General features: G+C 48.2%; 1 protein-coding gene across 1 annotated transcript in view; it reads right to left on the bottom strand.

Annotated features, from left to right (window-relative positions):
* The window catches only part of LOC128700145 (G-protein coupled receptor dmsr-1-like), a 110,269-nt gene extending 100,444 nt beyond the window's left edge, over positions 1-9,825 (bottom strand). Inside the window, exon 1 of the mRNA XM_053793119.2 lies at positions 9,519-9,825. The gene's annotated coding sequence lies outside the window, so the exon portion shown is untranslated. The remainder of the gene's footprint in view (positions 1-9,518) is intronic.
* Between the last annotated feature and the right edge of the window lie 2,528 nt (positions 9,826-12,353).

The raw sequence follows: 12,353 nt of genomic DNA, 5'->3' as shown, positions 1-12,353 counted from the left end.
ATGCTTCCACAATAACTGTGTTGTAGCTACAATAACATTGTATAAGCGCCATGTGCTGTGCTATGCTTCCCCCGTAACAATATCATCATTCCCCCATTGCTCAGTGCTCAATAGCTGCGTAGTAACATTATGTGGCGCCATAATGCTGTGCTATGCTTTATGTGTTGTATGCTTCCTGCTGCTGTGTTATGGCTATATTGCTATGCTGTGCTTCCTATGCTGTGCTATGCTTGCCGTAGCAGTAACATGCTTGCCTGTGCTGTGTATATGCTTCCTAATAACTGTTAACAATGGCCCCCAGTAACGTACTTTCTCATGCCCCTGTGCTGTGCTGGCCCCCATCATGCTGTGCTATGCTTCCTATGCTGGTAACATGCTTCCCTGTGTTGTTACTATACTTCCCCCATGCTGTAACTATACTTCCTATGCTGTGTGATTGCTACTTCCTGTATATATATCTTCCCTATGTGCTATACTTTCCTGTTTTATTGCTATGCTTCCTATGCTGTGTATACTTTCCTGTACTGTGCTATAGCTGTGCTGTGCTATAAGCCCCTGTGCTATCTTCCTGTGCTGTGTTATGCTTCCTGTACAATGCTATCCTTCCTGTGTATATGCTTCCTGTGCTGTGCTGCTTAACCTCTGGCCTGTGCTCAATATTCCTGTGCTGTGCTATGCTTCCTGTGCTGTCGTTCTAGCTTCCTGTGCTGTGCTATCTTCCTGTACCATTAACATGCTTTCCTTATTGCTGTTAACATAAGCCTGTACTGTGCTATCCTTCCTGTGCTGTGCTATAGCCATGTGCTGTGCTATGGCCCCTGTACTGCTATGCTTCCAGCTGCTGTGCTATGCTTCCTGTGCTGTGCTAGTACTTCCACTGTGCTGTGCTATCCTTCCTGTGCTGGTATATGCTTCCCTGTGCTGTGCTATGCTTCCCTGCATGCTGTGCTATGCTTCCTGTGCTGTGCTATGCTTCCCTGTGCTGTGCTATGCTTCCAGCTGCTGTGCTATGCTTCCTGTGCTGTGCTATGCTTCCTGTGCTGTGCTATCTTCCCGGCCTGCTGTGCTTTCATGGCCTGTGCAGTGCTGTATTCCTGTGCTGTTAACATCTTCGTAATAACAGTGGCTGTAACCCTCATGCTGTGCTATTACTTCCTGTGCTGTGCTATGCTTCCTGTGCTGTACTATGCTTCCTATGTATTATATGCTTCCTATGCTGTGTTATACTTCCTGTGCTGTGCTTTATGCTTCCTGTGCTGTACTATGCTTCCATAATGCTGTGCTATCTTACCCAGGCTGTGCTATGCTTCCCTATGCTGTGTTATGTTTCCATGGCCTCAGTGCTATGCTTCCTGTGCTGTGCTATACTTCCTATGTATTGGCTATGCTTCCTGTGCTGTGTTATGCTTCCTGTGCTGTGCTATACTTCACCTATGCTGTGTATGGCCTGTGCTGTACTATGCTTCCTGTACTAGTATTTATGCTTCCTGTGCTGTGCTATGCTTCCCTGTGTATTGGCATATGCTTCCCTGTACTGATGCTGCATGCTTCCCTATGCTGTGTTATGCTTCCTGTGCTGTGATGTATGCTTCCATATGCTGTACTATGCTTCCTATGCTGTGTGCTATGCTTCCCTGTGTGCTATGTACCCTGTAACATTGGCACATGCTTCCCTGTGCTGTTATGCTTCCTGTGCTGTGCTATGCTTCCTATGCTGTGCTATGCTTCCTGTGCTGTGCTGTGCTTCCCTATGCTGTGTTATGCTTCCTGTGCTGTGCTATGCTTCCCTGCTGTGCTATGCTTCCCTGTGCTGTGTATGGCTTCCATAGCCTGTGCTATGCTTCCCTATCTGTGTTATGCTTCCTGTGCTGTGCTATGCTTCCTGTGCTGTGCTATGCTTCCCTGTGCTGCTATGCTTCCTGTGCTGTGCTGTGCTTCCTGTGCTGCTATGCTTCCTGTGCTGTGTATGCTTCCCTATGCCGTGGTATAAGCCCTGTACCAATGCTATGCTTCCCTATGCTGTCTTTCTTTTTCCACTTCCTGTGCTGTATACTTCCCTGTGCTGTGTTATGCTTTGCTGTGCTATACTTCCCTGTGCTGTGCTCACTGCTTCCTGTGCTGTGCTCTGCTTCCCTATGCTGTGTTATCATTCCTGTGCTGTGGCTATGCTTCCTGTCTGTGCTATGCTTCCTGTGCTGTGCTTTATCTTCCTGTGCTGTGTTATGCTTCCTGTGCTGTGCTATCGCCCCTGTGCTGTTAATATGCTTCCCTGTCTGTGCTATGCTTCCTGTGCTGTGCTATGCTTCCTGTGCTGTGCTGTCTTCCTGTGCTGTGCTGTGCTTCCTGTGCTGTGCTATGCTTCCTGTGCGCAATGCTATAGCGCCTGTGCTGTGCCATGCTTCCCTGTGACTGTACTCTCTTCCTGCTGTGCTATACTTCCCTATGTTGTGCTATACTTCCCCCATGCTGTGCTATACTTCCCTATACTGTGTTATACTTCCCTGTACTGTGCTATACTTCCCTATGCTGTGCTATACTTCCCTATGCTGTGCTATACTTCCCTATGCTGTGCTATACTTCCCTATGCTGTGCTATACTTCCCCATGCTGTGCTATACTTCCCTATGCTGTGCTATACTTCCCTATGCTGTGCTATACTTTCCTGTACTGTGCTATACTTCCTGCATAACAATAGCCCATGTACTGTGCTATGCTTCCCTGTACTGTGCTATACTTCCCTGTACTGTGGCTCATGGCTGTGCTGTACTGTATGGCCTGTGCTGTGCTGTGGCCCCTGTCTTTTATTTCTATGCTTCCCTTGCTCATTGCTATGCTTCCTGTATAACATGCTTCCTGCACTGTGCTGTCTTCCTGTGCAATGCTATCTTCCCTGTGCTGTGCTGTGTGTTTACCCTGCACTGCTGTAGCTCTGCTGTGCTGTGCTTCCACTGTGCTGTGCTATGCTTCCTGTGCTGTGCTATCTTCCCTGTGCTGTGCTATACTTCCTGTGCTGTGCTATGCTTCATGTGCTGTGCTGTCTTTTTCCTGTGCTGTGCTATGCTTACCCATGCTGTGCTATCTTCCCTAACAGTGATTGTATTCCTGTGCTGTGCTATGCTTCCTATGTAGTGCTATGCTTCCTGTGCTGTGGCTAATAGCCCACTGCATATTGCTGTAAGCCCTGTGCTGTGCTTTATGCTTCCTGTGCTGTGCTATACTTCCATATGCTGTGCTATACTTTCCTGTACTGTGCTATACTTCCCCATGCTGTGCTATACTTCCATGTATGTGCTATGCTTCCTGTGCTGTGCTATGATTCCTTGTGCTGTGCTTTATAAGCCCCATATGCTGTGCTATACTTCCCTGTACTGTGCTATACTTCCCTATACTGTGTTATACTTCCCTGTACTGTGCTATACTTCCCTATGCTGTGCTATACTTCCCTGTACTGTGCTATACTTCCCTGTACTGTGCTATACTTCCCTGTACTGTGCTATACTTCCCTGTACTGCTTCTGCTTCCTATGCTGTGTTATGCTTCCTGTGCTGTGCTATGCTTCCTGTGCTGTGCTATGCTTCCTATGCTGTGCTAATAGCCCCATAATGCTGTGCTATGCTTCCTGTACTTGTGCTGTCTTCCTAATGCTGTGCTGTGCTTCCTGTGCTGTGCTATGCTTCCATGTATGTGCTATGCTTTACCCTGTCTTGTGCTATGCTTCCTGTGCTGTGCTTTATCTTCCTATGCTGTGCTATGGCCCCTTTGCTGTGCTATGCTTCCTGTGCTGTACTGTAAGCTACACCTATTGCTGTGCTGTAAATACCCTGTGCTGTGCTATGCTTCCTGTGCTGTGTTATGGCTCCTGTACTGTTAGCTCTAATGCTTCCTGTGCTGTGCTATGCTTGTCTGTGCTGTGCTATGCTTCCACTGTGATGTGTTGTGCTTCCTGTGCTGTGCTGTAAGCCCCACTGTGCTGTGCTATACTTCCATAATGCTGTGCTATGCTTCCTGTGCTGTGTTATGCTTCCTATCTTGTGCTATACTTCCTATGCTGTGTTATGCTTCTATGCTGTGCTATGCTTCCTGTGCTGTGCTATGCTTCCTGTGCTGTGCTTTCTCTTCCCTATGCTATGATTATGCTTCCTGTGCTGTGCTATGCTTCCTATTAACATTATATGCTTCCCTGTACTGTGCTATGCTTCCTGTGCTGTGCTCTTGCTTCCCTATGCTGTGTTATGCTTCCTGTGCTGTGCTATGCTTCCCTGTGCTTATTGCTATGCTTCCTGTGCTGTGCTGTGGCACCCTGTGCTTAGTGTTTACATGCTTTATATCCTGTGTTGTAAGTACCCACTTAACAGTACTTTACCAATGCTGTGCTATGCTTCCCTGTGCTGAATGCTATATTTGTGTGCTGGTGCTATGCTTCCCTGTGCTGTTAACATGCTTCCTGTGCTGTGCTGTAAGCACCCTGTGCTGTGCTGTACTTCTCTGTGCTGTGCTGTAAGCCCCCTGTGCTGATTCTATGCTTCCTGTGCTGTGCTGTATGGCCCCCTGTGCTGTGCTTTCTATCATTCCTGTGCTGTGCTGTAAGCTGTGTACTGTGTATGGCTTTCCCTGTACTGTTATATGCCTTCCTATGCTGTGTTATGCTTCCTATCCTGTGTTATGCTTCCCTGTACTGTGCTGGCCCCATGTGCTGTGCTATGCTTCCTGTGCTGTAGCTATGCTTCCCTATGCTGTGCTGTCTTCATGTGCTGTGCTATTCCCTGTGCTGTCTTTCTCTTCCCTGTTGTGGTATGCTTCCTGTACTGTGCTATACATCCCTGTACTGTGCTATACTTCCCTGTACTGTGCTATCCTTCCCTGTACTGTGCTATACTTCCCTGTACTGTGCTGCTAGCCTGTACTGTGCTCTTCCACTGTGTGCTATACGTCCTGTGCTGTGCTATACTTCCTGTACTGGTCTTCATGCTTCCCTGTGCTGTGCTGTGGCTACCCTGTACTGTGCTATGCTTCCTGTGCTGTGCTATGCTTCCTTGTGCTGTGCTATGGCCCCACCCTGTGCTGTGCTATGCTTCCTGTGCTGTGCTGTAAGCTGTGTGCTGTGCTATAAGCCCCCTGTACTGTGCTATACTTCCCTATGCTGTGCTATACTTCCCTGTACTGTGCTATACTTCCCTGTACTGTGCTATACTTCCCTGTACTGTGCTATACTTCCCTGTACTGTGCTATACTTCCCTGTACTGTGCTATACTTCCCCACAATAACATTACTATACTTCCCTATACTGTGTTATACTTCCCTGTACTGTGCTATACTTCCCTGTACTGTGCTATACTTCCCTGTACTGTGCTATACTTACCCAGGCTGTGCTATACTTCCCTATGCTGTGCTATACTTCCCTGTACTGTGCTATACTTCCCTGTACTGTGCTATACTTCCCTATGCTGTGCTATACTTCCCTGTACTGTGCTATACTTCCCTGTACTGTGCTATACTTCCCTGTACTGTGCTATACTTCCCTGTACTGTGCTATACTTCCCTATGCTGTGTTATACTTCCCTGTACTGTGCTATACTTCCCTATGCTGTGCTATACTTCCCTGTACTGTGCTATACTTCCCTATGCTGTGTTATACTTCCCTGTACTGTGCTATACTTCCCTGTACTGTGCTATACTTCCCTATGCTGTGCTATACTTCCTGTGCTGTGCTATAGCTTCCCTATGCTGTGGCTATGCTTCCTGTCTGTGATTATGCTTCCTGTGCTGTGCTTATACTTCCTATGCTGTGCTATGCTTCCTGTGTATGCTATCTTCCTATGCTGTGTTATGCTTCCCTGTGCTGTGCTCTGCTTCCCTATGCTGTGCTTTATGCTTCCTGTGCTGTGCTATGCTTCCTGTGCTGTGCTGTGCTTCCTATGCTGTGTTATGCTTCCTGTGTGTGCTATGCTTCCTATGCTGTGCTATGCTTCCTGTGCTGTGCTATGGCCCCCTGTGCTGTCCTATGCTACCCTGTGCTGTGCTATGCTTCCTATGCTGTGCTATACTTCCTATCTAATGTATCTTCCTGTGCTGTGCTATGCTTCCTAATAACGTACTATCTTCCTGTGCTTTGCTATGCTTCCTGTGCTGTGTTATGCTTCCTGTGCTGTGCTCTTATGCTTCCATGTGCTGTGCTGTGGCCCCCTGTGCTGTGCTATGCTTCCCTGCTCTGTGATTTATGCTTCCTGTGCTGTGCTATGCTTCCTATGCTGTGCTATGCTTCCTGTGCTGTGCTGTTGCTTCCTGTGCTGTGTTATGCTTCCTGTGCTGTTGCTGCTTCCCTGTGCTGTGCTATGCTTCCTGTGCTGTGCTATGCTTCCCTGTGCTGTGCTATGCTTCCTGTGCTGTGGCTCTCTTCCCTGTGCTGTGCTATGCTTCCTGTGCTGTGCTGTCTTCCCTGTACTGTGCTATCTTCCCTGTGCTGTGCCATGCTTCCCTGTGCTGCTATGCTTCCTGTGCTGTGCTATGCTTCCTGTGCTGTGCTATGCTTCCCTGTGCTGTGCTGTATCTTCCCTATGCTTATTGATTGTATTCCTGTGCTGTGCTATGCTTCCCTATGCTTGTGCTATGCTTCCTGTGCTGTGCTGCTTCCTGTGCTGTGGCTATGCTTCCTGCACTTATTAACATGCTTCCCTGTACTGTGCTATCAAATTTCCTGCGCTGTGCTATGCTTCCCATATTGCTGTGCTGTAAGCCTGTGCTGTGCTATGGCCACTGTACTGTGCTCATGCTTCCTGTGCTGTGCTGCTCTTCCTGTGCTGTGCTATAAGCCCTGTGCTGTGCTGTAGCGCTGTGTGCTGTGCTATGCTTCCTGTGCTGTGCTATGCTTACCCATTATATGTGCTTCCCTGTCTTGTGTTATCTATTCCCTGTGCTGTGCTATACTTCCTCATGCTGTGCTATACTTCCCTATACTGTGCTATACTTCCTGCTGTGCTGCCTTCCACACTGTGCTGTGCTATGCTTCCTGTGCACCTATTAACAATAAGCCCCATAATAACAGTGCTGTAGCTACCCTGTGCTGTGCTATGCTTCCTGTGCTGTGCTATGGCTTCCCTGTGCTGTGCTGCTTCCATGTGCTGTGCTGCTCAGTTCAGTGTGCTGTGCTATGCTTCCCTGTGTGCTATCTTACCCATGCTGTGCTTTCATATACTTCCCTATGTTTGTGTTATGCTTCCCTGTGCTGTGCTTTATCTTCCCTGTGCTGTGCTATGCTTCCTGTGCTGTGCTATAAGCCTTCCTGTGCTGTGCTATGCTTCCCTGTGCTGTGTATGGCCCCTGTGCTGCACTTTCTGGCCCCCTATGCTGTGTTATGCTTCCTGTGCTGTGCTGTCTTCCTGTGCTGTGCTATGCTTCCTAATGCTGTCTTTCATGGCCTGTGCTGTGCTGCTTCGCTTCCCTGTGCTGTGCTATGCTTCCTATGCTGTGCTATGCTTCCTGTGCTGTGCTGTAAGCCCCCATATTGCTGTATATGCTTCCTATGCTTGTGCTAATATTCCTGTGCTGTGCTATGCTTCCCTATGTGTACTCTCTTCCCTTCTGTGCTATGCTTCCTGTGCTGTGCTATGCTTCCCTGTCTGTGCTATCTTCCCTGTGCTGTGCTATGCTTCCCTGTGCTGTGGTTATGCTTCCCTGTGCTGTGTGCTATGCTTCCCTGTGCTGTGCTATATGCTCCTCTGTGCTGTGTATGTCTTCCCTGTGATGTGTTGTGCTTCCCTGTGCTGTGCTATGCTTCCTCATGCTGTTAACATGCTTCCTGTGCTGTGCTCATAGCCTGTGCTGTGTTTATGCTTCCTAATAACAGTGCTATGCTTCCTATGCTGTGTTGTCTTCCTGTGTGTGCTGTAAGCTTCCCATGATAACATGCTATGCTTCCATAATGCTGTGCTATGCTTCCCTATGCTGTGTTGCTTCCACTGTGCTGTGTATGCTTCCTATGCTGTGCTGTCGCCCCTGTGCTGTGCTATGCTTCCTGTGCTGTGCTATCTTCCCTGCTGTGTTTGCCTTCCTGTACTGTGCTATACTTCCTTGTACTGTGCTATGCTTCCCTGTACTGTGCTATACTTCCCTATGCTGTGTTATACTTCCCTATCCTGTGTTATACTTCCCTGTACTGTGCTATACTTCCCTGTACTGTGCTATACTTCCCTGTACTGTGCTATGCTTGTGTGCTGTGTGCTATGCTTCCTGTGCTGTTAGCTATGCTTCCTGTGCTGTGCTATGCTTCCTGTGCTGTGCTTTCAATAGCTTCTCTGTGCTGTGCTGTAAGCCCCCTGCTGTTTCTATGCTTCCCCTGTGCTGTGCTATGCTTCCTGCTGTGCTATCATTCCTGTGCTGTGCTATGCTTCCTTGTGCTGTGCTATGGCTTCCTGTGCTGTGCTATGCTTCCCTATGCTGTGTTATGCTTCCTATCCTGATTATGCTTCCCTAATGCTGTGCTATGCTTCCTGTGCTGTGCTATGCTTCCTGTGCTGTGCTATGCTTCCTATGCAGTGTATGCTGCATGTGCTGTGCTATGGCCATATTAACATTGTAACAATGCTTCCACCAATGCCTTGTTATGCTTCCTGTGCTGTGTATACGTCCCTGTGCTGTATATGCTTCCACCAATATGTGCTATCATTCCCTGTGCTGTGCTATGCTTCCATAATGCTGTGCTGTCTTCCTGTGCTGTGCTATGCTTTCACTGTGCTGTGCTATACGTCCTGTGCTGTGCTATCTTCCCTGTGCTGTGCTATGCTTCCCTGTGCTGTGCTGTATTTCCCTGTGCTGTGCTGTACTTCCTGTGCTGTGCTAATACTTCCTTGTGCTGTGCTGCTTCCTATTGCTGTGCTATACTTCCCTGTACTGTCTTTCATGCTTCCACCATGTACTGTGCTATACTTCCCTGTACTGTGCTATACTTCCCTGTACTGTGCTATACTTCCCTGTACTGTGCTATACTTCCCTGTACTGTGCTATACTTCCCTGTACTGTGCTATACTTCCCTGTACTGTGCTATACTTCCCTGTACTGTGCTATCAGCCCCTGTGCTGTGCTATGCTTCCCTGTACTCAGTGCTTTCCATCTAAAGCCTTCCCTGTGCTGTGCTATGCTTCCTGTGCTGTTATATGCTTCCTGTGCTGTGTGTGCCTTTGTGTGCTGCTGCTATGCTTCCCTATACTTCTCTGTACTGTGCTATACTTACCTGTACTGTGCTATACTTCTCTGTACTGTGCTATACTTACCTATGCTGTGCTAAACTTTCCCATGTCGTGCTATGCTATCCTACGCTGGCACCTTAATATTTTTCCCAGGATACAACATTCCTAATGTTTGCTTTCAATTTGCGTGTCAACATCTCCAGATGTTATTAACAGCTCGATACTGATGTTTATTGGCGACTGAATTGCTTGATAAACATGCATGGGGGGTTTGCCCAGAGCACCAGCAATTTAAAAAATGTTAAAATAAGCAAAAACAAGGCAAATAAACACTTACCAGGAGCAATTTCCATACGCAGCTTCTGGCCTGCTTGAGGTACACCAATGTTAATAATGAATCATTAGGTTGGCACTTTATTTTAATGTAAAGTTTGAGTCGTAACGAAGAGTAATTTGTTGGATTTGTTGGAGGATCTGAGATGCACTTTTTTTTAGCACGTGATGTGTAGACCAAGAGGTAGAGACCAGGGGGTTGCAGAGCTGGAGTCTGGGGGTTGCAAAGCTAGAGGTTGGGACACGGGCTGCCTTAAGTACCCGAGGAGAGTGGTTGGAGCAGCTCAGCTGCCGAACTGGAGAGAGTCACAGCACATACTGAAGGCAGTGTCCCCTTCACTACGTGGTAAACACACACGCAAGCGCTCACGGTGGCACACACACACACACACACACACACACACACACACACACACACACACACACACACACACACACACACACACACACACACACACACACACACACACACACACACACACACACACACACACACACACACACACACACACACACACACACACACAGAAGTGTCCTTGTCTGCGGACGATGTGAAGTTAATGAGAAGAATCAAATCGGATGAGGATCAGGCAGGACTACAAAGAGACCTGGACAGGCTACAAGCCTGGTCCAGCAACTGGCTCCTTGAATTTAACCCTGCCAAATGCAAAGTCATGAAGATTGGGGAAGGGCAAAGAAGACCGCAGACACAATATAGTTTAGATTGCCAAAGTCTGCAAACCTCACTCAAGAAAAAAGATCTGGGGGTGAGTATAACACCGAGCATATCTCCTGAGGCGCACATCAATCAGATAACTGCTGCAGCATACGGGCGCCTGGCAAACCTACGGATAGCGTTCCGATACCTCAGTAAGGAGTCGTTCAAGACTCTGTATACCATTTACGTCAGGCCCATACTGGAGTATGCAGCACCAGTTTGGAATCCACACCTAGTAAAGCACGTCAGGAAATTAGAGAAAGTGCAAAGGTTTGCAACAAGACTAGTCCCAGAGCTACGGGGATTGTCCTACGAAGAAAGGTTGAGGGAAATCGGCCTGACGAAACTGGAGGCCAGGAGGGTCAGGGGAGACATGATAACGACATATAAAATACTGCGCGGAATAGACGAGGTGGACAAAGACGGGATGTTCCAGAGATAGGACACAGACACAAGAGGTCACAATTGGAAGTTGAAGACTCAGATGAATCAAAGGGATGTTAGGAAGTATTTCTTCAGTCATAGAGTAGTCAAGCCATGGAATAGCCTAGAAAGTGAAGTAGTGGAGGCGGGAACCATACATAGTTTTAAGGCGAGGTATGATATAGCTCATGGAGCAGGGAGAGAGAGGACCTAGTAGCAATCAGTGAAGAGGCGGGGCCAGGAGCTATGACTCGACCCCTGCAACCACAAATAGGTGAGTACAAATAGGTGAGTGCACACACACATATAAACACACATACACACACACATACACACACACACACACACATATACACACACACACATACACACATAGACATACACACACACACACACATACACACACACACACACACACACACACACACACACACACACACACACACACACACACACACACACACACACACACACACACACACACAATGTTTCAGAGTTGAGACACAGCAACAAGGGGTCACAACTGGAAGTTGAAATCTCAGATGAGTCACAGGGTTGTTAGGAAGTATTTCTTCAGTTATGGAGTTGTCAGGAAGAGGAACAATCTGGAGAATGATGTAGTGGAGGCAGGATCCATACATAGTTTTAAGATGAGGTTCTACCAGGAAGGTAAGAGGTCCTACCAGGAAGGTAAGAGGTCCTACCAGGAAGGTAAGAGGTCCTCCAGGAAGGTAAGAGGTCCTACCAGGAAGGTAAGACGTCCTACCAGGAAGGTAAGAGGTCCTACCAGGAAGGTAAGAGGTCCTACCAGGAAGATAAGAGGTCCTACCAGGAAGGTAAGAGGTCCTACCAGGAAGGTAAGAGGTCCTACCAGGAAGGTAAGAGGTCCTACCAGGAAGGTAAGAGGTCCTACCAGGAAAGTAAGAGGTCCTACCCGGAAGGTAAGAGGTCCTACCAGGAAGGTAAGAGGTCCTCCCAGGAAGGTAAGAGGTTCTACCAGGAAGGTAAGAGGTCCTACCAGGAAGGTAAGAGGCTCTACCAGGAAGGTAAGAGGTCCTACCAGGAAGGTAAGAGGTCCTACCAGGAAGGTAAGAGGTCCTACCAGGAAGGTAAGAGGTCCTACCAGGAAGGTAAGGGGTCCTACCAGGAAGGTAAGAGGTCCTACCAGGAAGGTAAGAGGTCCTACCAGGAAGGTAAGAGGTCCTACCAGGAAGGTAAGAGGTCCTACCAGGAAAGTAAGAGGTCCTACCAGGAAGGTAAGAGGTCCTACCAGGAAGGTAAGAGGTCCTACCAGGAAGGTAAGAGGTCCTACCAGGAAGGTAAGAGGTCCTACCAGGAAGGTAAGAGGTCCTACCAGGAAGGTAAGAGGTCCTACCAGGAAGGTAAGAGGTCCTACCAGGAAAGTAAGAGGTCCTACCCGGAAGGTAAGAGGTCCTACCAGGAAGGTAAGAGGTCCTCCCAGGAAGGTAAGAGGTTCTACCAGGAAGGTAAGAGGTCCTACCAGGAAGGTAAGAGGCTCTACCAGGAAGGTAAGAGGTCCTACCAGGAAGGTAAGAGGTCCTACCAGGAAGGTAAGAGGTCCTACCAGGAAGGCAAGAGGTCCTACCAGGAAGGTAAGGGAGGTCCTACCAGGAAGGTAAGAGGTCCTACCAGGAAGGTAAGAGGTCCTACCAGGAAGGTAAGAGGTCCTACCAGGAA

The sequence above is a fragment of the Cherax quadricarinatus genome, chromosome 74 (assembly GCF_038502225.1).
Source record: "Cherax quadricarinatus isolate ZL_2023a chromosome 74, ASM3850222v1, whole genome shotgun sequence".
Classification (NCBI taxonomy): domain Eukaryota; kingdom Metazoa; phylum Arthropoda; class Malacostraca; order Decapoda; family Parastacidae; genus Cherax; species Cherax quadricarinatus.
Note: the sequence above shows the minus strand (reverse complement) of the source record. Positions and strands in the feature narration are given on the sequence as shown.